Source organism: Cavia porcellus, unplaced genomic scaffold (assembly GCF_034190915.1).
Source record: "Cavia porcellus strain 051 isolate PalLab524CR breed Dunkin Hartley unplaced genomic scaffold, mCavPor4.1 scaffold_6, whole genome shotgun sequence".
Classification (NCBI taxonomy): Eukaryota; Metazoa; Chordata; class Mammalia; order Rodentia; family Caviidae; genus Cavia; species Cavia porcellus.
In genome coordinates this window covers 98090830-98117621 of record NW_026947489.1, presented here as the reverse complement: position 1 = coordinate 98117621, position 26792 = coordinate 98090830, and the positions used below count along the sequence as shown (strand labels likewise).

Below are 26792 nucleotides of genomic sequence, written 5' to 3'. Positions count from 1 at the left end.
CTCTGTTGGACATGTGCTGACCAGTTACACTCTACCTCACATTCTTTCAAGTCTCTGTTTTCAGCCTCTACAACTGCCACTGAGAAATGTTGCTAAAAAGAGGATAGATGAAAAGAAGGGTGAGGGAAGGATGACGACTATGAATAATCACAAGGCAAATATCTGGGACAAAGGAAAAATGCTATACTAATAAAAATATCATCATAATGGCTAATAGTTTGAGTACATTCTGTGTACCAAGCTCATTACTTGTGCTACAGAATACTTCCTTGAATTTTAAAATAACTCGCAACAAAGTTATGAATTTATCTTGATTTTCAGATGAGTTCAATGAAGCTTGGAAATGCTTGAATAATTTGGCTATGTTTATAAAGCTAGTAAATGAGAGAGAAGAATGTCAGTCCTGTCTTGAGACCAAATCTCATGTTTTTACCTCTTATGTTATATTCTCAATGATATCATTTACTAAGTGATGTTATTTACTAAGTGTTAACCACGTGCCCAAAACTATGGTACCTAGGCAAATAGCATTGTCCCCACTTTAAAGACAGAAAAACTGAAGATCTAGAAGATTAATGTGACACAGCTAGTAATGAGTAATACCAGAGATTTAACCTGATCAGTTTCACTGCATCCTTCCACTATACTGATGTGCATATTTCCATTTCCTGCTCCTTCCACCATCTCAACATGTACAGATTTCACCTTCAAGGTTCAGCTAATATGCCACCTTCTCTAGAAACTTTTCAAGAAAATATTAGCCCATCATTGCACTTCTACTGATATTACTGGTGTAATATTCATTTAACTCAATCAAGATGGATTTGTATTTATGCTCTCCTCTGTGTGTTTTTGTTTTATGTGGCCACTCAGCCAACTCAAGAAAGTATCCCATACCAGATTTCTCTAGGCAGTCTGTACCATGCAACGTATCTTACTTTAAGCTCAGCTTTCAGGAGGGGCCAATAACTGCATCATAATTCTTTGTATAATTGCATGACTCTTAAGCCCATATAAGGCTTAATAAATTATGCGTTGATTGACTGCACTAAACTCTAATAGTATGAAAGTTTAACTAATAATAAAAATAATAGTTAACTCCACAAACACATAAGGAATGAATGTATGAATATATATGCATGTATGCGAATTGATGTATATATAATTCAGTTCTCACAAAACTCAATGATGTAGGCACAGAAGAAATTAAAGAACAAAAATATTAAGTGACTCATTCAACTGAACATAGGTAACAAATCTATACAGGTTTTCTCAAGAGTTTTCATGCCTTTGACTATTTTACAGCACTATCTTCATTCAATAGATGTTCTAAAACAAAGCAATTCTTATACCTTTAAAAATGATAGGGCTCATGCTTTATTTTGCTACATGCACTGGCTAGAGGAGATATGGAAAGATGAGTCTGTCTTCATAAAACAGAAAGTCTAAGGAGTGATGTAAAACTTCTGGGAAACTAAGAAAAAACAAGCTGTATTTCTTTGAAAAAATTAGAGCATGACAAGTATGCCATTTTTGCACAAATTTCTGTGATTCAGAAAGCATCCATGCCAACTTCCCCTCTAATACACCAAATTATATAGCATATCTCAGAGTGATCAACCATTGTTAGCAAAGACACTCTACACCAGATTCATATAATCCTGAACCAGAAAAATGCAACCACCTCTGGACTGACACACACAGCTGTTTAGGGTATCAGAGAAATGGACAGAGGGAGATACCAAGGAAAAATTGGAATACAATGGTGATTTCCAAGTATTTTAAACTTGATTAGGCTGTTGAGAAGTCACTAAGAAAAATAAGTGATACATTTCCACATTAAAAAGCAACAAGAAATTCCTAATAACTTAGAGATGATATAAAAATAAAGATAAATGATTATTGCTCATATATAAATTCATCATTTATAATTCACAAGAACTTATCCTGTAGATTAGTTTTTCTGTTTTATACAGTAATTTATTGATACCAATAGACTGCATCTATACAAATGAAAGTCACAGAAAATAACATCCCACTGTTATTTAGCTAAGAAGTGGGAGACCTAGCAGGAAAATTTAAATGTCGTAAAACAAAGCTCTTTCCCCCTTTATCATATGTTTCTTTTTGAGGAAAAAAAAAGCAAGGAAATATGAGTTCCTTGTGCTAATGAGAAGCATGCAGGAGTAATTGCAAAATAGATAATAATTGAAGCATTAGAAGAACAGAAGTCATCTCTCTGTGGTCTTTTAAGCAAACCATTAGAAGTACGATTTTCATCCCTACCTTTTACTAACTTACTCCTCCCCTTGCCAGAACTTGTGGAACAATCATAGTAACACTGTACCACCACAGTTTTGTCACAGGCATATAAAAACCAAGCTCCATGACTCTATTCAGAGATAAATGCCAAGGAAAAACTGAGAAAATCTACAATGCTGAAATAAAGCAATTTTCCCCTATAGCACGGTATGATAATTCTTCAAAGAAAAGTAAAACATAGCATGACTATTTAAAAGCATTATGTGGTTTACTATATGTATATATTATATATAGTTATATAGTTGAGGGAAAGAGGAAACTAGGGCCTTAAAATGAAAGAAAGATTTTTAAACAGTAAAATGTATCTAGAACTGGTTTTTGCTTCAAAAATCTATGACACAGAGTAAATTGCCCACTTCCAAGTTCCATAATTTCCAGGAAAGCAGGGATCAATAAACACATCAACCCTTTCTCAGAATACATACTTCTGTGCACATCTCTGGTCACAGACATGTCTGCAAGCTTTGGCAACTTGCCATCCTAATATGTAAACATATGATTCCAGATAAGAATATTTCTACATAACCCGTGTCTTATTTTTGCCACTGTTGGTTGAATTAATTTACTCAGAATATATATATCCAGATTCTAAGGATAAGGCAGTGAATAGGATAAAATCCTTTCCCTAATAATCTTGCATTCTAAAAGCAAAATTAAACACCTCCAAGATTTCTTCCAACTAAAATCCTGTTTCCACTATTAGCAAAAGAGGGTTAAATTGCAAATGTGTCCAGTAGAGAGATAGTTTGAGCACTTAGGAAAGGGACCAACTTCTAGCCTCAGAATCTAGCAGACTGCACAGTGTTCAGAAAACGTTTTGAAAAGACTGGAGGAAAAAACTCTGTATTACAGATATAGAAGTAGTCAGGTGGATTAATAATTACCTAAGGTTAACTAGATGGGAAGTGGTAAGGAGCCTAGGACCATAATGTAGCCTAGGGATATTTTAGGAGAGTTCACCTAATAATTTTGATAAAAGATGTCAAAATTTTATTTTAGCAAATTTACTTATAAAAAGTCAGTTCTACAACAGTGAATCTCTGCATCTTTCTGTGCTATCAGAACCACACAATTTAATAATTTTTTCTTTAAATGGGATCAAGAGACAAGATTTCGAAGTTTAGAGATAAAAGTATCTTTACTATCATCTAGTTCTAGAGCTGGGCATGGTGGCACATGCCTGCAATCCCAGCACTGGCGAGGCTGAGGCAAGAGGATTGCCCCAAGTTCAAGGCCAGCCTAAACTACATGGTGAGACCTGGCTCAAAAAACAAAACAAAACAAAACAAAAATCATCTAGTTCTCATTCCTCATATTTGGCATATGTGCTAATCAGAGAAACATCCAAATTTGTGTAAAGAGCCACTGCTAACTCACTAAAACCCAGACTTTCTCATACTTATTGCCATGTATCATATACTGTGTTACCAAAGTGCCTCGACAGGAATAATTTGTTATGTGTATTTTTTCCCAACGACACTGAAAAAGTACATGAAATTACCTAAATATTATATTAACAAATTCACTATAAGGAAGTTTTATTTTTCAAACCTATCTTTTCTTCTTCCCAAACTCTATTCCAGTTAACTAGAGATTTTTTGACAACTTTTAAACCAAGATCCTGGCTTAAATGAAGGCAGAAATTTTCTAAGCTTAATAACAAAAAATAACCCTATACTAATATTTTTCCCAGAAAAAAAAGTGTCAGGACTTTCAGGAAAAGCCTCTTCCAAGACAGTTTTTCCAGAAAATAAGTGCGTGGCCCCAAAACTAGTATTTTCAGATAAAGAAAGACCCTACTTACTAGGGGCTAGCCAAAGGGAAATTTTCTTGAGCTGCAAGTTGTTCTCCTCGGCAGCTAGGCTCCCTTAGGGAAATGGCCAGCATTGGATTAGGGTGCTACCTTGAAAACAAGAAGGTTGTTCCAGTTCTGTTACTTATATGTTGTTTGATAAGGGAGTTATCTTCTCTGAGTTTATGTTACCCATCCATAAAATAGAGTAATAATGTCTATCCTGATTATTTTACAAGGTAGCCAGATAGAACACTTGAGCCATAGCTTCAGTTTGAAAGTATGAAATACAATTTGAACAGTACAAAACACTATATGAATTTTAAGTGGTGCATTAATAAATCATCATTAGTATTATTACTCAGAATTCCTATATCAGAGAAAGTCATCTTTCAGAACAAGTTATAAAATAGAAGAAAGTTTTTGGCAGAACAAAAATTTCAAAGCTTTGGAGTCAGATAACTTTCATATGAATCCATCCTCTGCCATCTTGACAAGTACTCAAATTCTTTACGCCTCAGTTTTCTCATCTGTCCTATGGGGATGTCGCTATTACAGAACTGCTATGAAGGATTAAAAAAAAAAACACTATTGATAGAGATAAACAGACTAGCACCTTATATAAAACACTAATTATAATCATAAATAAATATTCTCTTTTAGAGACTTTAAAAATTTCAGAGTTTTAAAATTCTTAACACGTAACCTGAAATGTCTGCAATATAAAACAATAGTAACAAAAACATTTCTGACCACATAATATGACAAAAATTTGTTTTTCAGTCATTCATCCAAATGGTTGTACATATTTCAAATCCAGTGTTCTGAGGTCCTATTTGTGATTCTGGATTACTGGATTGTTGCCTGCATGTGCCTTCTTTGAAAATGCCAAATGCATAGAAATTTCAGTCACTAGAAAAGATGCTCATTTTGACAATATATTATGCCATTTGGTGTCACACTGACATCTTACTGATGATATTCATGACTTTTTATGCCTTTATTTTATTCTTTGTTTCAATAAAAAGTAAAGTAGAAAGCTATAAACTAATGAATTCAGGCTCTTTTCAGACACAGTACTGCTTCCTTTCCATGAGATCAGGGAAAGGATATATTTCTGGTTGCAGACATATGTGGCACAGACATGAGATCACAGCCTTAAGCTTAATAGGAGGACATAACAATCTACTCATTGTTTACACATTAACCCAGAGGGCAGCTGGAAATCACAATCAGCCATATGCAGTGCTGAACAAGTGGTCATGACTTTATTAATAAAGCCAAGTATTAACAAATAAGATTCTGGGAATAGTAGAGTGAAGGACAGGAGTCTCTTACCCGCAGCCCCTCCAAGTCCTAGGCATAGGGCCCAGGCTATTGTTGAAAACACCCTCTGGGATTACACCACTCTGCCTGCCAGGATGTCATTTGCCATCTTTCCTATTTCCCAGTTCTCTCATACAGTGTTTAATCAGCTGCTAGAGTCTAGTTAGAAAGGACTCCCTTTTCTTCTTACATGCTAACATTCTGAAAAGGGAACAAATTATAAAATTGTCTCACACAATTGAGTCAAATCACAAATATAGAAATGCTTTTGTACAATAAAAACTATTATATAGAGAACAAGATGCAAAATATCTCTCAGTATTTCCAACTCAATCACAGATATTGGTAACAGGACCCTGAATTTATAGCAAGAAAGTAATATTGAGAAAAGACATTGCAAGCACCTTGCAGAGCAAAAGTCTACACCTCAGGCTAAATTTCAAACCTTGATTATTCAATGGCTGCCATAGGGAACACGTGGTGTATCACAAGTATCTTCTGTCTACATTGAGCTATATAGAAATTTATTAGGAAAATGTACTACTCAAAATGAATTACTTTTGGCACTGAAGCATTCCACATATATGTCAGTATCACAATTTAAATTTTTTATCTAGTTATTTGGTTTTTTGTTTTGTTCAGGTATGGTTTGGCTTGCGATTTTGTGTTGCTGAGTGCTAAGGATCAAATCCAGGACACTGTACATGGTAGGCAGGAGTTCTACCATGTAACAACATTCTCAGCCCTCATTCCTTCATATCTAACAGAAAATGTCAGATTACAAAATGCAAAAATCACAGCACAAATGTGAGAAGAGTATAAAACATCTAAACACCTACGAGCCTTCACTAAAGTGAATGGGCTTATCAGACTAGTAGAAACTAAATATTCAAAAATTTCTAGGAAGATAGCACTCATATCCATGATCCAGAACCAGATGTTTGCAATAATAACTACTTCATACAAACTGTAGTTTAAGTGTAGTGGCAAGGAAATCTGAATGGGTAATCTGGTTCCTTCGATTATGTCTAAGGTATAGTCTGTTTTGAGAACAGAAGCAAAGCTCCTTATTTGACGTACACTTTTGTTTTTATCTGAATTATCACTTTCAGGGAAATATACCTGCAGTTTTTCCACTGGGTCTAAGGTAAAAAGTAGAAAAATAAAGACAAAGGATAAAGCAATGTGGTTTTTTGTTTTGTTTTGTCTTTTTCCTTTTTATTGATACCGGGGATCAAACTCACCACTGCCTGCTTGCAAGGCAGGCGCTCATGCCCCTGAGCTAAATCCCCAGCCCCAAAGGGTTTTTTTGTTTGTTTGTTTGTTTGTTTGTTTTTATTTAAAAGGAAAAAGAGAAAAAACAAAACAAAACAAAGCAGTGTAAGGGTACAATTAATACAGAGGTACAAAAAAAAAAAAAAAAAACCAGTAAGAAATCACCAGTTAATAGATTACATTTATCATCTTAGAGATAGTTGCTCAAGTCACAGTATCAAAGCATACAAAGTGGACATTCAAACAGTGAGACTGCAAACAGTTTCTTTGTTTGTTTGTTTTGTTTTGTTTTTAATGTTGTTTTTGGTACCAAGGATCAAACTCACAACCTCATGCTCGCCAGGCAGGTGCTTATGCTACTGAGCTAAATCCCCAGCTCCTAGAGCAATGTTCTAAATTACATCCTTCTCACATCATTCTAGATTCACGCTAGGTTAAGAGAAACTGTATGTTTTCTTCTGAGATACTTTATGATTCCTCTGGTGTTCAAAGCCATTCACAGGAAACAATCGCATTTTCTCCCTTGTGACTTAAACAAAAGAACCTGCACTCAAAGCAGTTATTACCTACTTAGAGAAGAGAAATAGTAGCTCAGTTAGGTTACATTTATCTCAAGTAACTCTTTCTGGAATTAATGTCTCCTTGGGATACAAACCTTAATGTTGCCCTCGGCTTAACTATGTCATAAAATAAATGATTAACAAATGCTGGAATTTACCGCCACAAAAGTGTGAGTGAAAAAGCCATAATGGCTGTATTTCCCAATGCACTAAACACTGATATTAGCGTTCAAAAATGTTAAACAGCGTATCTTGCATATCATATGTACAAAAACACAAATACTATGCACTTTAGATGTTACTTTCCTAGACAGTATTAAATCTAAGACAGCATTCTTTTGTCGATTGGTCACAAAATAATTAACTAGCACTTTTATTATGTTTTACAATTTATAGCAGGTAACAGAGACATAGCATAGAAAATTATAAAGTTATGTCTTTAGTTCCTTTTTCTTCAATGTATTTTATTTTAAAAAGTTCAGAATAAAAAGTAAAATTGCATTTTCTACAAAAGTCACTCATAAAGCTGAGTATCCACAAACAAAAAAAAAAAATAGTTGAACCTTTACCTTATACTAAAGACAAAAATGAAGTTGAAATGGATCAAGTATCTAAACAAAGGGAAAATTTTTACAACATTGGATATCTAATGACTTTTTGGACATGACAAAAATGCCAAGCAACAAATGAAAAAGATGAACTTCATCAAATTAAAAAGTTAAAAAGCCAGTATCTAGAAGGAAAAATATGGAAAGGAACCCAGAGAATGATAGGAAAAAATTGCAAATCACATGTCTTAGTTACTTTTCTCTCAGTGCCAAGACAAAATACTTACACCCAAAATTAAGGGGAAAAAAGGTTTATTTAGCTCACAATTGGTAGAGGCTCTAGTCCCTAATCAGCTGGTTCTAAGGCAGGATGGCATGTTAAGGGGCAACCATTCATGACAGTGAAAGACAGGAAAAGCAAGAGCGAGAAGAGGGGAAGCAGGCCTCTTTTCATCCTTTACATTATAAGCAGCCTACCCACCCTGGCAAGTGTAGCATTCCCTCCCTGTGTGCCTCCCTCTTGCACAGCATGAGGATATTTCCAAAGGACGGACCCTGGCCCCTTGCTGAGTCAGTGCGGTAAACTTAACTTCTCAACTTGACACAGTGTATCAACATTGTATCATACAACTGACAAGGGATTAATATATTGGATATATATAGAGTGCTCAACAGCAAAAACAAAACACCACATTTCAACAATGGACAAGAGGCTTGAATGAGTATTTTTCCAAAGATGGTATATGCCTGGCAGTATTTGAAACAATACTTGAGGCTTGTCATTCAGCAAATGCAACCTGGAACAATGAGACACCATTGCACAACCAATATTGACTAGAATCAAAAACTAGAACATTTTTTCCTGTGGCAGACTCCTTTACTTATCCTATGCCATGTTCTCAAAAAACCTTCTTATGAGCATCGTAGTTAAAACTGCTTCTTTCCTGTGAGCCAGTCACACAGATCCTGGAGAAAAAAGCAGGAATCCATGCCCCCACGTGTGAGCGAACCAGCGCAAGGGGGCTGAGGAGACAAGAATCTGCACCCCACCCAGGCCTCCGTCCCCTCACCCCCATAGCAACCTGCTGATTTAGCGGAACTGATTTATTCCATTGACTTTGGAAGCCTGAAGCCAAGCGACTATTTAGAGGTCAACAATATGCAATTTAGTAACTATTGTAGATTTCCAATTGTCTCATCACTGTTTCGATTCGTCTTATTAAATTATAATCCCTTTAAAATTAAATTTAAAAAATAAAATTGTTTCCTTGCTCTTTCAACTCCCTATCTACTGTATATTTTTCTTTTTGTACAGCACTTGTAAATTTCTAACATTCTATATAATTGTCATGTTTATTGTTATGTCTCTCCACTTTATAATATAAGCAGCATGAGAACAAAAGTATTTGTTTTATAACTATTATGGTTTAATTGCAAGTATAATGCTACCTGGAACATAATGGAGGCCCTATAAACATCTGTTCCATGCATGGACTAATTTCTTGGCTAGACTTTTATAAACCAAAACATATTTACAATAATCATTGCTTATCTGCTTCACACCAAATATTATCTTCATTTATGATCAATAACCAAAACACCATGACTTCAAATATAAAATGTTCTTTTATTGAACATTTCAATAAAATCAAGTCTCGAATTTTTATTCATCTTACCATGCATAGTATGTATGTTAGTTATTCATTTATTGTCTCTTGACTCTTACACACCACCATTTTGTTCTCTGCTCTGTGATGGTTATTATTTCCCAGGCTTCATTGCCAGATGGCTTCCTATAAAGCTCTTCCAATGACAATAACAAGAGGAAAGAGACTTCCTTCTTCTAGCTCTTGTCATTATTCTTGTAGTAGCAAAATATACTAGAGCCACATCATTGCATTCCCACTAATAATGGCTTCTTTCACCACCTCTCAATACCAGATGCCTAAGCCCCATAGGTGGCCACAATCATCTCAGTATAAGAGCATGCCTTGCCACGTTCTCGATGCTCTAGACACAAGTCACACAGCACAGCTTCCCCTCAAAAGCTCAAGCCCAACCCCACACTTTTTCAAGTTGCTAGATTTAAGGGACATAATTATTTCCATTCTGTTTCACTAGCCCTATGGTTGGTACTTAACCTGTACAATTATATCTATATTATCTCAGATTCCATTTATTTATTTATTTATTTATTTATTTATTTATTTTGCTTTATTCACCTTCCAAAAAGTTCCCTTAATTAAATCTCACTTGTTTGAACTACTTACAGTGCTTTGTTCTGACTGGCTATGACTTTGCTTAATATACTACAACAGGTAGACCAAAAGATCGACAAGTATAAATTTATATTTTTATCACTCAAAATTGAATGTAATTCAATTTTTATATAACCTTAGCCAATATATGAGAAAATAGGTCTTTAAAATGGAAAAAATAATGGATTGCAATCCAGAAATACAGTTGGCCTGTAATTTCTGCATTCATGTATTTAACCAACTGTGGATTAAAAATGTAATTAGACTTACAATGGTTGTATCTATTCTGAACATAATACCGATTTTTTTCTCGACACTTTTCCTTCAAGAATACAGTTTAACCACCACTTATATAGCATTTACATTGCATTACATCATGTAAGTGGTCTAGGAATGATTTAAAGCATACAAAAAGGTGTGCATATATTATATGCAAGCACTAACTATTTTATATGAGACTTAGTCATCCATGGATTTTGATATCCATGGGGAGTCCTGGAACCAATCACACATGAATATCAAGGGACAGTTGTTCATACCCATGCACTCTCACAGTCATAAATTTTTATTTCCAACCCTTTCCTCCCTAATGCCAACTGTGCATCTCCATTTATATTTCAACCTTTACAACTCCAAAATTGAGCTCCAGATAGTCCCTCTAAAACCTGTTGCTTTCCCAATTAGCTTAATGGCAATTTTATCATTAGTTTCTCAAGCCAGAATCCTCACTTTTTTTCTTGCTCTCATCCTCCAAATCCAGTCTGTCAGAAAGTCTCATTGTTTCTTTAATCAACATACAGTTATACTATAAACACTTCTTGCCACTTCTTCTGTATACTAGGCCATAAGGAACTCTCACTTAGATTACTGTTTAGCCCCTTAGGCAATAACTCTTTTCCCACTCTTTTGTACCCTTACAATTTATTCCCAGCAATTTTAAATATAATTTAAAATGTAAGTCACATCGTATCATACCTTTCATTAAAGTGTTCCAATGGCTTCCCATCTAAGAGAGTAAATACCAAAATCCCTACAATGCCTATAATTTCTACTTAATCTGGCCCCCATCATTTTTCTGACCTCATTTTCTATTATTTTCCCTTCATTCACTTGTCTGTAGCCATTCAGTCTGATCTCTGTTCCTGTAGCATGACAGAGGAATTTATGCTTTAGAATCTCTATACTGGCTGGCTCTCTCTACCTGGAATATTCTCAGATATTTACATTGTTCCATTTTTTTCTGTTATTTCAAGTCTTTAGACAAAAAATTTTCATCTCATTGAGATCTTCCCTGATATCCTATTTAAAATGGTTTATTTCTACACTACATACTGTCTACTCTTCTTTCTTGTTTTATCTTTCTCCGTAGTACTTATCTTCTAACTGCTGAGTTTTTTTTTTTTTTTTTTTTTCTTTCTGTTTCCCTTCACTAGGAAATAAGCTTTTTGAGGGCTGGAACTTTAACTGTTTCTTGACGTATTTCCAGTGCCCAAGTGTGACTCAGGAAAGAATTGTTGGATGAATCTCCACACTGTTAAGCATAAAATAAGAAGTGAATGCAATACTTCTACGTATAGAAATATTGTGTGACACACATAGCATAGGTATATATAGTTGTATATGATCCTGAATTTATTCTGGAAAATAAAATATTTTACAAACTCTATTACTAAATAATAATCTTTATGCCTTGCTTTTGAAATCTCAAATTTATAATCCTAACACAATATATGGAAGTTCCTTAGCATAGTATCTAAATGCCAATTTCCTAGCCTGAATTTTTATCCTATTAACTCTGGTAAGTTATGTGAACTGAGGGTTTCATATTCCTCATCATACAATCTTCAACATAAAATCTAGTTCATAGAAATAAAGAATTAAATTACGGAACATACCTGAAACATTTTAGCACAGTGCATGGTTCATAGATCATAACCAGTACAACTTAGCTATTATTTTATAAAAAGGCATTAATATTTATTGAATTACAAATAAAATTACCAAATTCTGTATTTTATACTGTCTTAATTGATTATATTGCAAGAATAATTTTAATTCAATACAAAATTGGTTATTTGAATTGATAATCTACATGATTATATATAGTAAAAACATTGCTTCAAAAGCCAGGTTACTCAAGACTAATAACAAGGACTCAACTCAAGAAAAGCAAGTTATTTCTGCCCTTTCATCACACTAAGTGAGATACCAAAGCACACTAAAGATTTCTTAATATTGTACAATAGAGGTACATGTTTTTCTAGTAAAAAACAAACGGAAATAAAAATTAATAGCATAGGAAGAAAAGGCAAAAGAAAGAGAAAGTAAAGACCGACAACAGACTTTAGAACTGAAGTCCCAACCAATCAAGGCTGCTTACATCATAAGGGAAAATGAAACACCAAAAAAGACTTGCACTAACAGTTAAAAATGGATTTTTGTTGGATGGCTACTTCTCCAAAAGATCACCCAAAGATCAGTCTAACTGAGAGAGGTTAATACCTGACTGGAAAATCAGTTAACCACCAATGGTTACAAGAAACTGAAGCACTGAACTCTCACAAAAAAGAAGCTGCATAAGAATTAAAGGCAAAACGGTAGGGAAAAAAAGCTCATCATTAACTCTCTATAAACTGTTAATGAGCAAAGCCCATACAAATTAGTAAATTTAAATCACTCCCAAGAACCTGGGTTAAGTAATCTGAAGTGAAAGATCCTTAGAAAAATTTAAGTTAAGATTTGAATATACAAAATACTTTTATTTTCTGTGAGCCCTTATCTATCCTTTTAAAGATATTTCATTTTGTTCTTAAAGTAATGAAAATTAGTTAATAAGGACTATAGTGGGAATCTGCCATGCTCACATGTAGGACACAAACACATCTTTTAACTCTGGTGAATGTAGTTTGATAGTGTAGATAGTCATCAAAACCAATGGGAGGAGAAAATGGCATCGTGCAGAGTATTATTACAGTAGCGTGTCAGTACCTCAGTATGGGCACATAACAGACAAGTGCACAAGAGGACATGGGATTTCATCATAAAACAGTAGCTATGATACAAGTTGTTTCAGCTGCATGTCCCTGACGCTCTCATTATTTGGAGCCAGAATGATAGCCACAAAGGACAGTTCACAATGCACATTTCTGTATTTCCACAAAATGTAAAGCAATAAACTCTACATATGCCAAAAACAGATATTGATCCCACTCTTCCTCTTTTTGCCTTGTTATTCTTCCTGGTTCTTACTGTCTTCTTTGGATAACTCTTTCACTCCCAAACAAATTAAGAATCCTAATCTTATATAGCTCTTGCCATCTGTAGTATCGTCCCCTACCGCTCTAGATAGCAAATCTCATAAATAAATAGTATGACATTACACTATTTTACAGTGAGAATTTAATTGATGGATATATATAATTTTCAGAGTTACAAACATATCTAGAATTACCCCATTTTATTGCAAACATTTACAGACTTATATGAGGTTTACATAATCTTCAAGAACAATATACAATATTTTGAATAAACATACAAATATACTATATGTGTGATCCTAGATATTTTTAGTACTTAACCATGCTGAAAATGAGGAAGAAAAGAAGCAAAAAGGAAGGCAAGAAAGAATGAAAAGAGAGAAAAGGAGGAAAAAAGAAAAGGAAAGAGTGAAAAAGGAATTTATTTTTTCTAATATACCCATTAAGTCTTTGATATATTTAATGAATACTCACAAGTGTGCCTCTTTGACCCACATGTAACTCAGTCCATCTCCTCCAGCTTCTACACAGATATCACCTCACCACAGTACATTACGTCACACTGGCTTAAATCATAATGCCAAAATGTTCTCTGCACTCCCCATGTGTCTCTTTATCACTCAGAACATCTTGGGCTTCATGTGCACACATTTGGGAATCAACTCTTACAAAATATCAAAAAATCTATCAAAAACATCAGAAATCTATAAAACTCCTTCACAGTCATAATACAGATTTTAATATTGCATTTTACTTTAAAATATATTTGACATGTGCTGTTTGAAATTGTATTGCTCTAAAAGGTTTTGTTTTGTTTTGTTTGCTTTTTTTGAGAAAATGTCTTGCTGTTTATCCAGGCTGGCTGTGAACTCACTATGTAGCCCAGTCTGGCCTTACATTCATAGTGATCCTTTTGCCTCAGGCTCCTGAGTCCTAGGATTACATGGGTGCTCGGTTTACATTTCTAGAACTAATTAGAGAAGTGTTGCCATAATTTTACCTGAAGAACCACTAAGAATGCAGAAGTTTTAAGATGAAAAATAATAGACTTGTGAATTAATCATAGCATAACTCAGAGTACCCACATGTTATGCAGTAATAAAGATTCTTGACACAGAAAACATTCTGAGTAGTTTTACAAATACCTGATGTTTGGGGATTTAGGGTAGACTTTGTGGACTTAGTATAAATGAAAGGAAAATGAAGCCAAGAGATCTTAAACCACTTGCTCAAATTCAAGGAATTAGTGCCACTTAGTCCCAGAGTCAGGATTAGAATCTATCTCTCCAAATTCCAAAACACTAAAGATTTAAAACTAGAATCCAGATCTCCACTTTGCAAAACCAATGAACAATGTAGAGAAAATATAGAAAGAAATGGGCCTGCTCTAAAGAACTCAGTAAACATCTGTAGGTGCATATTTCTGGTGATAAATATTATGTGATCAGTAATGGAGGCAACTGAAGAGCTAATGCTAACAGGATTTTAAAAAGAAATTTGGGTAATTCCAAATAATCTATGTATACTTCTAGCAACCTATTGTGATTTTTGCTTTTCCCCTTCATCCATACCTTGTGAATTAGTTTGGTTTAAGATCAATATTAAAATAAACTAGAATGTTTTAAAAAGCTGGCAGTGGATGGAAGTAGAGGTAGGACTGGAAACAGGGAGATGGGCATCCACGCTAGAAACATGCTAGCTGGGAAATTCATCCCAGCACCAGAAAACACTTGTGCTTCATCCTCAAGACATCATCTGTGCATGCTGTTAGCTATAATTACTAGTGAAACCTCTTACCTATTTTCTCCATACTCTTGCCTTTAAATGACTAAAACTTCATTTAAATAATAGATAATGAGAATGGGGGATAGAAAACATAGGAAGTTGGGTTTAAAAACGCGGCACTCTTGCTAATTGTAAGAGTTTCACATGATCTGTATGAGGTTAACGTGGACAAAATATGGGAAGCATTCCCATGGTCATCATGGAAACCCATGACTATGCTCTGCAGACCCAGAACAGGTTATTAAAATCTCCAGGCAGCTGTGGAAAACAGGGCAAACCTACTGTAGTACTGATGGAACTTCAGACTTCAGAACTGACATTTGTATCTCTTTAATAATATCAAATCTAACCCTGACAGAAGAAAAGGAAAGAAAGGAAGCAATAAGAAAGGAAAGAGGCAAGAATGGGGAGAAAGTAGGAGAAAAAGAGAACAAGGAATGAAAAAAAGGTGTAATATGAAAGGATATGCTCTTCCAGAAACTAAATCTTTTATTTTTTAATCTATATTTTTTTCAGTAAAAGGATTTAACCCAGTGCTTTTGTAATGGATTAAATTTTTTGAGGTAGGGTCTTGCTGAGTTGTCCAGGCTGGGCTCAAATTTGCAATCTTCCTGCCTCAGCCTCCCAGAATGAAGGGGTAATAGTTGCATGTCCAGTTCAAAGGAAACTTTCACACAAAAAAGTCAGTTTTTCAAGGATGGAATTGTTGAAGATATTGGTATTTGTTTCTTTGCAAAGAATACTTCTTTCTTTAAAATATAATAGTAATAACTATAACATCAAGATTGAGTCACACTCTTTTTTGCAACATATACTCTATCAACAGAAGAAAAAATGAAAAACAGTTACATCAATAATAACTGAAAAAAAATTGCTTCTCAGCCTTTTGGCTGAGGTCAAGTGTAATAATAACTGAAAATAACAGGGTACTTAAAGCCCTCTGTTTATTAGTTTCTTACCATCCAAAACTCAAAACTTACTTCCTTGTTTGAATCTCAGTTCCCAAAAATGCAAAGACAAAACAAATTTAAGTGTGAATTTTTTCCTTCATCAAAAATTAACCTAACTTACGACTTCAGGTTAAAAGCAGTTGGTCACAGGAGTAAGCTTGTTCCTATGAGGTACTAATGAAAATATTTTTTTACAAAAAGATAAATACCAAAACTACATAGGCAATCATTATTTATCAGAAGAATGCAAGTGATTTCACAGAATAAAGAAAGAAGAAAAACAATTTAAGATAGGGCAAAATATACATTTGAGGATATTATCCCAAAATGATAATTACTATTTATTATTTATTATTATCCGGTCCCCATACATGTGACTGTGTCCAAGCACGTAGAATCACATTTTCATGGGTTGTTTTTTTATATCTATAGCAAAGAACTCAATGTTTCACTTTACTTCCACAAGTTTGATGTTCCTTCTATCTCTTCCATACTTAAAAAATAAAAGCAACAATTTAAAAATAAAAAATGTTTTTTATGACATGAAATATTAATTCTAAACTCATTAGAACTAGTACTGGACTTTACAATGGAACAACAAATAGAAACCAGTTAAAATCTGATGATTTCAAACTTTTGGGAGGGGTGCAAATGGGTGCATTGTTTCAGAATTTAGCTTAGTAATATGCTTCAAAGTCACTAAAAATAGTCTTCTAACCAAGTTTTTTATGTTTATGGGGTTTTCCTATTTTTGTTTGTTTATTTGGTGCTGAGCTACATCAAGAAGTTGAAAACAGACCCAAATATCCCTAATAACTACAATAATTATGTTGTTCAAATAATGAATTATAGGAGTAGTATGATTCTGACAATTGGCTCTACATATTCTAATTGCATCATACACACACACACACACACACACACACACACACACACACATTTCTAGGTGGAATAAAAATTTTAAAGTAAAAATAGTAGTAATACTATAATAAGATATATAAATATTTACAAAATATTGGGTGTGAAATACATTTTCAAAAGTGACTGTAAAGGCAGAAATCCAAAAGAATGAAAATTAAACTTTTTATTTGAGAGATTAAATTGTCTAAAATTTTTAATCAAAAGACAAAATGGAGCTGTCACTGTAGTCATGAGAGTGGGGTAAGCCTAAGGCCTAAACTTCTTTGGAGACAGGTGGATCACCTGAGCCCAGGAATGCAAGATCACTCTGGGCAACATTGCAAGTCCCCACCTCAAAAAAGAAGAAATGGTGACAAAGTTGGGAAAGTTCTGCATCATATACAACAAAGGCTTAATATCTTTAGCATAAGTGTCTCTTACAAATAATCGATTTCCATCTAAGTAACACATATTGCTTTGCCATGGCTCTGCAAAACCTTTTTAATATATTCATCCATTTGATCCTTGTAACAACCTAATGACACAAGTAATATTATAATCCCTGTTTTATAGACAAGGAAACTGAAGCATTGAGTGATTAAGGAAATGCTTAAAGTCACAGAGCTTTTAAAAGTAATGAAAGCAGAGACAAGGTTCAAACCTGGTCATCAACAGTCTAACCAAAATCTGTACTATTTTTCAAGAGTTCTAACAACAACAATAATAATAACAACAAATGTATTTTTAAAACAATGCAGGGGCTGGGGATTTAGCTCAACAGCCTAAGTGCTTTCCTGGCGAGCTCAAGTCATGAGTTTGATCCCCAGTACCACAAAAAAAAAAAAAAAAAAAAAAATGCAAATGTCAAACAAATGAAGAAATGTTGCATTTCATTACTAATCACAGAAATGCAACTGATACTTAAAATGCCATTTTTACTTGTCATAGTGACAGTGACTACAAATACCAGTAATAATAAGTACTAGTATAGTTGTGGCAAAATGAATACTCTCATATAACACTGATAAGAGCATATTGGTAAGTTTTCTGGTGATTACAACAAAAATGCATTTCTAAGAATTTAAACTAATAATCACAGATGTGTGCAAAGATTGAGCTACAAAGAGTTTGCTGCAAGGTTGTGAACAGTAATGGAAAATCAGAAATAATATTTTTTTTTTTGTCTTTTTCGTTTTTATGGGTACCAGGGATTGAACTCATGGCTGCCTGCTTGCAAGGCAGGCACTTATGCCGCTGAGCTAAATCCCCAGCCCCTAATCAGAAATAATCTTAACCACTGATGATCAGCTACACTATGAAATGTCCACTAATAGAATAATGTGGTACCATTAAAAATAATAACATAAGCATATAGTTTCATGAGGAATATAAATATTATCCTGTTAAATAAAATAGCATACTGTATTCATTATCATTTGATCCCATTTTTGTTCAAAACTATTTATGCTAACTAGATAAAACCTTGATAGGTAGGCATAAAACTTTAATACTGGAAGTACACATACCTTGATATAGTAGTTGTTACATCTGGACAAAAAGAACATTTTCTTTATTTTTATGTGTATCACCTAAACTTCTTACCATGCAGTATCTATTACTTAGTAGAAGACAATACACTTCATTGTAAAAAGAAAAGTTACATAGGAAAAGAATATTTAATAACATGGAAAATACTAATGATAGTCTGACTTTAAATGAGTAGCATATACCTGAGTTATATGTGTGGTATTGTCGATTCCTTGGAAACAATAGTGGGCTCATGGGTCCTTTTTACTTACAAAAGTACATTGAGAACTGTATATATAAAGAGGCATGACTGGACCAATAATGACAGTGTCAGTATAATTTTGTAACCTAAAGGTAAAATTATATAAATTTTAAAAAGGAAAGAAAGAAACACACAACTAATATATTGAAAGTATGCTTTTAAAAAATTGTTTTTCTGTAATTTATTGTCCCTTTACTATAAGTATAGAGTACTTATAAATTTTTAAAATGTTTCCCAAAACAGGTACCTTACAAAATATCATGTTTATAACATTCCATTTTTCTTCTTAAAATATATGTAACTAAGTAGAAAACTTTAAAAATATAGTGTGATTTAGCATTTGGGGGTATTTGTAAGGTGTTTTTTTTTTTTAACTTTTTAGTTCCTCTTTTATATTTTCCAATTTCCTGCAAAAAGCAGTTTCTAATTCTAAAATGCATTAAGAAAGACTACAATTTACGCTTTTCTCACAACCCATTCCACCAATTCATTGTTTAAAAAGATTATAATCATGACTACAAGCAAAGAATATTGACTTTTTCTTGCCAAAACAGATTTTTTAAATGATAGTTTTTCTATGAAAAGCAAATCTCAAAAATTTTTTGTATATTCTGTCCAATGAGAAACTTTATTTAAAATGAGGAAACCCCTACTTATACTAACCTATACTATATCAAGCTTTAGGTGAGGCAATTCATCTTGATTTGTATTCTCCTATCAGTAAATAGTAGGTGTACTAGAATAAGACTATTGTAAAAGTGTTAAATAGATGACCAAAACAAATATGTTGACACTGATCATCACTATAGTAAGACAAAAGAAAAGGAGCAGGAATTAATTATTTCACAATGTGGCATTGCTAAGAGTCCTGGTTTTGATTCCTAAGCATGTGATGCTAACCAAAACAAATGATTTCTCCAAATTTTAGATTGTTTGGTATTAAAAACAATGTCTTTTACAGGGAATCAAGACTCAGGAAAACACATCAGCTTTTTCCTATTTCAGAAGAAGAGCTGGGGACCGAATGTCTGAATTTTGGCTGGCAGCCCCAAGCCTAACTAATCACACAGGAGCACTTCTCCACATGGAGAAACTGATATAACATCAACAAATTCTTTATCAAAATCAACACTTTGTAACACCGAGAAAATTAAAAGTATTATAATCTATAAATGGCTCAGCCTATTCTGTTAAACTTTTACCCCAACTGGCCACTGTGTTTTAATACCTGTTCAAAACAAGTATCTCTTTACCTCTACTTCAGTTTCTAAAATGATGTATATTTCTTCTATCTCTAGAAAGTTTGCTTGTGCTTGTAATTTTCCATGTTATGTTTTTACATATTTTCCATAGAAATGAGCATAATATAGTCAGTTTTCTTTTTCTCACTAAGGAAGAAAACATACTTGAAATTTTTTTACTTTTCGGTAAAAAATTCCAGTTTCCTATACCAACTTCACTGACTTTCCAGGTTCTTAAAATTCCACCTTTACTACTCTCCATCCCCAAATCAAACATTTACCCACACATATACATAATAGGCACACACACACACACACACACACACACATCAATACACAAAGACAGAATTCCAGACATTTGACAGTAAATATTTAAACATTTAAACATTAAAGATGATACTAAAATTGTATACTATTTCCAAAAATATTTGTTAATGTAATAAAAACGGTATTATATATTGTCATCAAAGTCAGGTAATTTTTTTCTAAGTTAATGTTATTAACCAAAATAATATTAATCACTATTATAAGTCAATTTCCATAGTTAATTTTTAATAAAAGCAAAACCATAGTCTTTAAAAGCAAAAGTCTTTGCCTACCAAATTATTTTATTTTTTACTTTACTTATTACAGATCCTCTAAATATTCCAGGATTACCTCTGGAACCATCATCAAAATATCCAGAGAGCATCTTGGTCTAACTTACTGTCACATCACCTCATAAAAAGCAACATACCTAGTACCTGTATACATAAAGAGCAACCAAAATTTTTAATACCTCTATTTCAGGAATTAATTTTTCTTTGTCCTTTGGTGGCCACAGTGTCTTCATTGGAAGCCTGTATCGGTGTCATTATTTCTAATTGAAATCATCCTTTACCTCCACACCCTTCCCTCATGGAAATATAGCTTTTATCTTTGTCTTGCATATGCACACCATGGGTGGAGAGTGGTAAATTGCTATTCGTCACTTTCTTCCAATAACAAAACAGTAAGTGAACAAGAGATGCTTACTACTATTACAGAATAGCAATGCTTGTTCAACACTCAAGCGAGCTGTTCAGCAGAACTGCCCTGTTACCATTTGCCTGATACAGTATCATATTTTCAAAAAGCAGAGAAAATCTCAAACACAGGGAAATTATCTGAAGGAAAAGAAGTACTATATTTGATATATCACCTGAAGCCTGTGTTCAATCTGAATAAAATTCTACAACTTTAGATGTTTTTCTATAATTAAGTCCAAGAAATAGATCTATAATGAAGCTACAAAATTCACAATGAAGTCACTGTCAACATTAGAATATATATTGCACACAAGAAGAGTAAATTATGAAAAATAGGATTGGTTACTTGTGAAATAAAAAATAAAATATACTACTAGGCAAACACTTCTAGGTTTTGAAAACTCTTAGAAGACTTTACAGAACTGGGGATTTAGCTCAGCGGCATAAGCACCTGCCTTGCAAGCAGGCAGTCAAGAGTTCGATCCCCGGTACCGATAAAAAGGAAAAAAGACCAAAAAAAAAAAAAAAAAAAGAAGAAGACTTTACAGAACTCCAAGTTGGAAAGTGACTTAAAAATTAGAATGCTATTAACTAGTAATAGTAAAGCATTTATTTGGAAACTACCTTTATTTCTCAATGTTTTACATATATGAACTATTTAGTCCTGAATGCAAACAACACATACAGGCTATTCAGACCATACCCAAACAGAAGCAGCACCTCGAGTACACAAGGACTAATCGTGCTAAAGGCCAAAACACTAGTGAAAGAAAAATGACAACTTAGAGTCTGAAAATAAAGACCGATAGGAAGCCTAAAATGCAAACACAGGAATTCAAAAAGCACAACAATTTGAGAGCCACTCAGTGGAGAGATAAGTAGAGTTATAAGTAACCTTGCATTGGTTTTATTATCAATTGCTCCATTTTATATGAGAATCTAGGCAAATAAATATTAACTTGGCTAAGGCTGTACCCCAAGTCAGGATTGGAACTAGGTAGCTAACTTTAAAGATTAACATTTTAGCTATCACAAAAGGTTTTATTTAAGATTTTTTGCTCCTTAAAATTGTTTCCTTCATTTCATGTATTAGAAATATTCATTGCATTAAAACCTATTTCCCTAAAAAAAAAAAAAAAAAAAAAAAAAAAAAAAAAAAAAAAACCAGAGCAATGAACATTAAAATCAACGCAATATTGTTTTGGCTATTATATTAATTTCTTTCTAAGTCCATAAGTCAGTATCTTCTGACATGGAAAATTTATCAAAAAAATGCATTCATAGTTGCATGAATCATGAAACAGGCTTATTTAACAAGAATTTCTCTTTCCTTGGAAAATTCTTTAAAGTTCCTTTTTTCAGAATTACTTTAGCACATATTGCGATCCTTAGCTTCTTTTGCTCTTACAACACTACATTTCTTCATAGATCCTTTATGCAGCAATATCTCTATAACAGACCACGATGAGAATCAGAAAGAAAGCAAAATCCAAAACAGATATGTCAAGGTAACACACTAATGCTTATTTATTTTTTAAAGGAGAATTCCTCAGCTCAGAATCTATTTACTCTTTCTTAAACATAACTGTACCACTTTTAATTATTTGAAAAGCATGCCTGGGTTCAAATTCTGCTTCTATCAGTTGCCAGTAACATGATATTGGGCAAGTTACTCAGTTTCTCTAAGTATTTATATCTGCAGAAGAGAGATAAAAACTTGCAGGAGTATCGTAGGGAATAAACCCAATACACACAAGTAATGTCCTCAGCACAGTATCTCATATAAACTGAGGGCTCATAAAAGGTTCTTTGATACCTTAAAAATAAATAAAACGGGACTACTAATAACTCAATAACTGAAAATTAAATAACATACAAGGAACTTAGGTGAAAGTACATATCAGTGTACACAAGAAAAATAGCTCAATAAAAAGTTAGTTTTTCCTCTGTCCCTACTTAACTTAGCAGAACATAGCCAAACAGAACCAGCACCTTATAGGAATTCAAGAGGTTACAAGAATAGTTAAAGAGAAATGGCAACTTAAGAGTCTGGAAACAAAGGCAAACAAGAAGCCCAAAATGCAGGCACAAGAATTCAAAAAGCACAATTTGAGGGCCACTCAATGTAGAGATAAGTAGACTTAACAGATCGTCAACTCAAGGAATAGCTCAGGAATTGGTTGTTCATAATGATGAACTCTGAGCCATCAAGATAAACTGGTAAGAAATTAAATAGGAAAATCAAAAGACAAAACTGTACATGATGTAACCTCAACCCATTATACCAGAATATTAATGGAAGCTCCATTAATGATGTTACAAGCATTTTTATCTTTTTAACATTTCTATGTATTCTTAATAACAAACTACTTTGAAAATCAGAATGTATAGTTAAATTACAATATGAATATTGATTCTCAAGAAGTCTGGAAATATACAAAATACACGAATGTATAGTAGAGAGATTAACTATTTCTCAAGCAAGAGTCCCTTTATCAAACACCCTACATTGTTCCTAGAAGAATAAAAGTTTACAAAAATGTAATTGATGTGCAAATAATTGTTACACTCTAAATTTGCTTCAAAAAATGTTTAAAGTAGACTTAGAGGTATTATTGTAAATAGCTGTCAATATCAACACAAAACTTGTAAGATTAGCCACTTTGTAATGATTATCTTTTCTTGCAACAATTCTGGCACACTCTCAATTTTTAAGGTTGAAAATGTTTAAACAACTCCAGGGAATGAGAAAAATAAGTCAATAAAAATGAAGAACTTCAAGAAGCACAGTCATAAACTAAATGCACATTTTTACCTTCTAGAATAGAAATTAAAATGCTGTAGGCAAACTTAGTTATTACCATGTAAGCACTTATACTACACAGACGAAAAAGAAAAAAAGAAAGGATGGAAGCTCAGAAAGCAATCTAAAACATCATAAATTAACCTACGGCGAAATTTCTTCTTTCTGATCTATAGAATTGTCCCACTGAATACTTTATACAATTAATAAAAAGCATGCTAGAGAGCTACTTCCTAGAAATATGAATCATTTTCCTGTTTCTTCGTTAGAGTTCCAAATTGAAATGAGTGAGCTGCAGAAGAATAAAAAAAGCACAAATTCTTTGAGAACTCTTGATTACTTTAAGTACTGAACTATTATTAAAAATAATATTACAGTGCTAGTACAGATTTGAAGTAGATTAAAAGGAAACACAGTCATAGAGTTAATCTGTAACAAAATTAAAACTAGAATTTAGGTTATGGGCAGCCCTGTCCCCATAATGTTCAACTCACCCTTTCCATACTTTTCCCTAAAACCCATTATCTCCAGACTTAATTGTCACTTTAATTGACTCACCTTTGACTATTGCATTTCTGTTTTTGGACTCTGATTGTTAGGGACTGAAAGCAACAGACACCATTTATAATAACAGATGTATCTATATTGTATAGTAAAATGCCTGTTAGTTGCATTCCTAAAGCACATTTCATCCTTTGAAAACAAACAAAAATGCTGTAATGTCATTATTTTCAAGATTTATTTCTATCACTTAAAAAAAACTTTTCAGCAAACAAGAAACTGAAAAAATAAAATTATCTTTTATTATGTTTAGGATCACATTTCATTCCATTTTAAATTGGATACACCCAAGCCTTAGAAATGCAAACTTCTACATTCACAAGAGACATTAAGTTTTTCATGATGCTTGAAGGAAAGAGGAGCATAATAAATAAGTTCATGGTTCTGATTCAGTTTTTGCTCTTTTAAATTAATTAATGTGGTAGAAATCCCAGGCAACTAGTTCATTTGTGACTATTTCATTTGTGACTTTGTTGAATCCGAGGGAGAAAAAATATGTAAAACATTATTTAATTAAAAATACTCAGGGCTTTTCCCCCCTCTCACTTTTCCTCCTAACTAATAGTCATTCAAACTAAGAGGATAGTTTTGTGTTTACTGCTGTTGAATAGCCTAAGGTCACTTTTCTATGTTCAGAGATTCATGGTATCTAGAGCCATATTGTTCTTCAGATCAGCCCCTTGAGTATGCCTCTTAAGCTCCTAACCTTACTTCAAAGACATCTTCAGCAAAATCCAAAGCTAACAAGGAGGTTGCATGTATTGATATATATATATATATAGCTCTTGTGGAATACTAGTGAAAAATTTTTATCCCTGAATACACTTGATTTTGCATTTAGCTTGGGAAGAAAATAATTAGAATTGAAGAAAAAGTCCATCCAACTTTAGTAATTATTTAAATTCTGGAGACACAAAAGTTTATTTATCTCAGTCTAAGATGGGAAATCCTTTTCTGTACCTAAGTGGTGATCCTAAAATGAAATCTAACCATGTCAATCTTTTGTTTAAAAACCTTCATTGGTTTCCTATAATGTGCAAGATAAGGATTCCTTGGTATGGATGCAACACCTACTGATAATCTGATTCCACATCATCTTCCTAATGATATTAAAATTATCATCACATATACATACAAGTACACTCAACAACATAAGACCTGATCTTCTCTAGTCTCTTTTGATTGTCCTCTAGTCATCTTCATCTGATTCCTAGTCATAGGACTTGCAGGCTTCTATCATATTCTGACCTTCTTATGTCTCCTTTCACCAAATTATCTCCTACTTACCGTTTATTCCTCAGGTTTACTATCACTAATGCAGGGTCACCATCCTTTATCCCAATTAGATTTCTCTTTTCTTTTGTAGTATTTATTGTCTTAAAAACAAACACTTATTCAATCTCTTCATCCTTTTTGGTTTGTAAACCAAAGAAAGGGACAAACTCTTCATTCACTACGGTATTGCTATGTACATATTTGGCATTCAGTGAGATTAGGAGATTCTTTTATAACCTAAATATAACCTAAATATTGACTATATCAGTAGCCAAAATTACACAGTAGGTAAAATGTATGTAAAAATATTCACTTACGAATTTAGCATGTATAAAATTAAACTTCACTCAATATCCCTCACACATTAATTTAAAATATATTTTACCCATTTGGGCTAATGTCTTTGTATCTCTCATAATCACGATGCAGTAGTTTCAAACGTGTCTGCATAATGAAGTCACACAAAGACCTTTAAACAATATTGATACTTATCATTCCCAAAGATGGATTTGATTGGTTGAAACGTATGCTAGGCATAGGGTTACTTTTTTTTTCCAGTCAATATTGAGAATCAAGTCATCTGATTTCTAGATATTGCACTGTGAAATATTATCACCAATCTTCAAAATTAAGTTGTTAAAGTATTGCAAAGTTAAACCACAAATGTTATAAAAGTTTAAGGATTTCATGAAGTAAATAAGTATAGTTTATTAGTTTACTATAATACAGTTGTTTTTTCCTTTCATATTTCTATGCTATTTCTTTCTTTACTTTGCTTCATTACAATGTCAATAGAATGAGCATGAACATCCAATAGTTCACTATTAAGCATCATGTTAGCTTCAGGTTTTTCATAAATGGCCTTTTCAAATTAAAGAAATCTTACTCTATTCCTACTTGTCTATGAATTTTAAGTATGGATGAGTATTTCCCAAATGCTCTTTGTACATCTATTTAAATTATCATGTAATATTCCTTATTTATTCAGTTACATGGTAAATTTTTATAAATATTGTTTTTCATTCCAAATTAAACCCTACTAGATTTAATTTGCTGATATTTTGTTTAGGATTTTGCCACTACAATCATGATAGATAAAGGTCTGTAATTTCCATTTTCTGTAATGTTTTTAAAGTTTGTCAT

General features: G+C 33.1%; 1 protein-coding gene across 31 annotated transcripts in view; it reads right to left on the bottom strand.

Annotated features, from left to right (window-relative positions):
- Positions 1-26792, bottom strand: part of Sox6 (SRY-box transcription factor 6) — a 559037-nt gene that overhangs the window by 353337 nt on the left and 178908 nt on the right. The window contains exon 1 of one of the 31 annotated variants that reach the window (XM_063251836.1): positions 20782-21059. The exons of the other annotated variants lie outside the window; for them this stretch is intronic. The gene's annotated coding sequence lies outside the window, so the exon portion shown is untranslated. Of the gene's footprint in view, positions 1-20781; positions 21060-26792 lie in introns of those variants that run through there. 31 annotated transcript variants of the gene reach the window in all.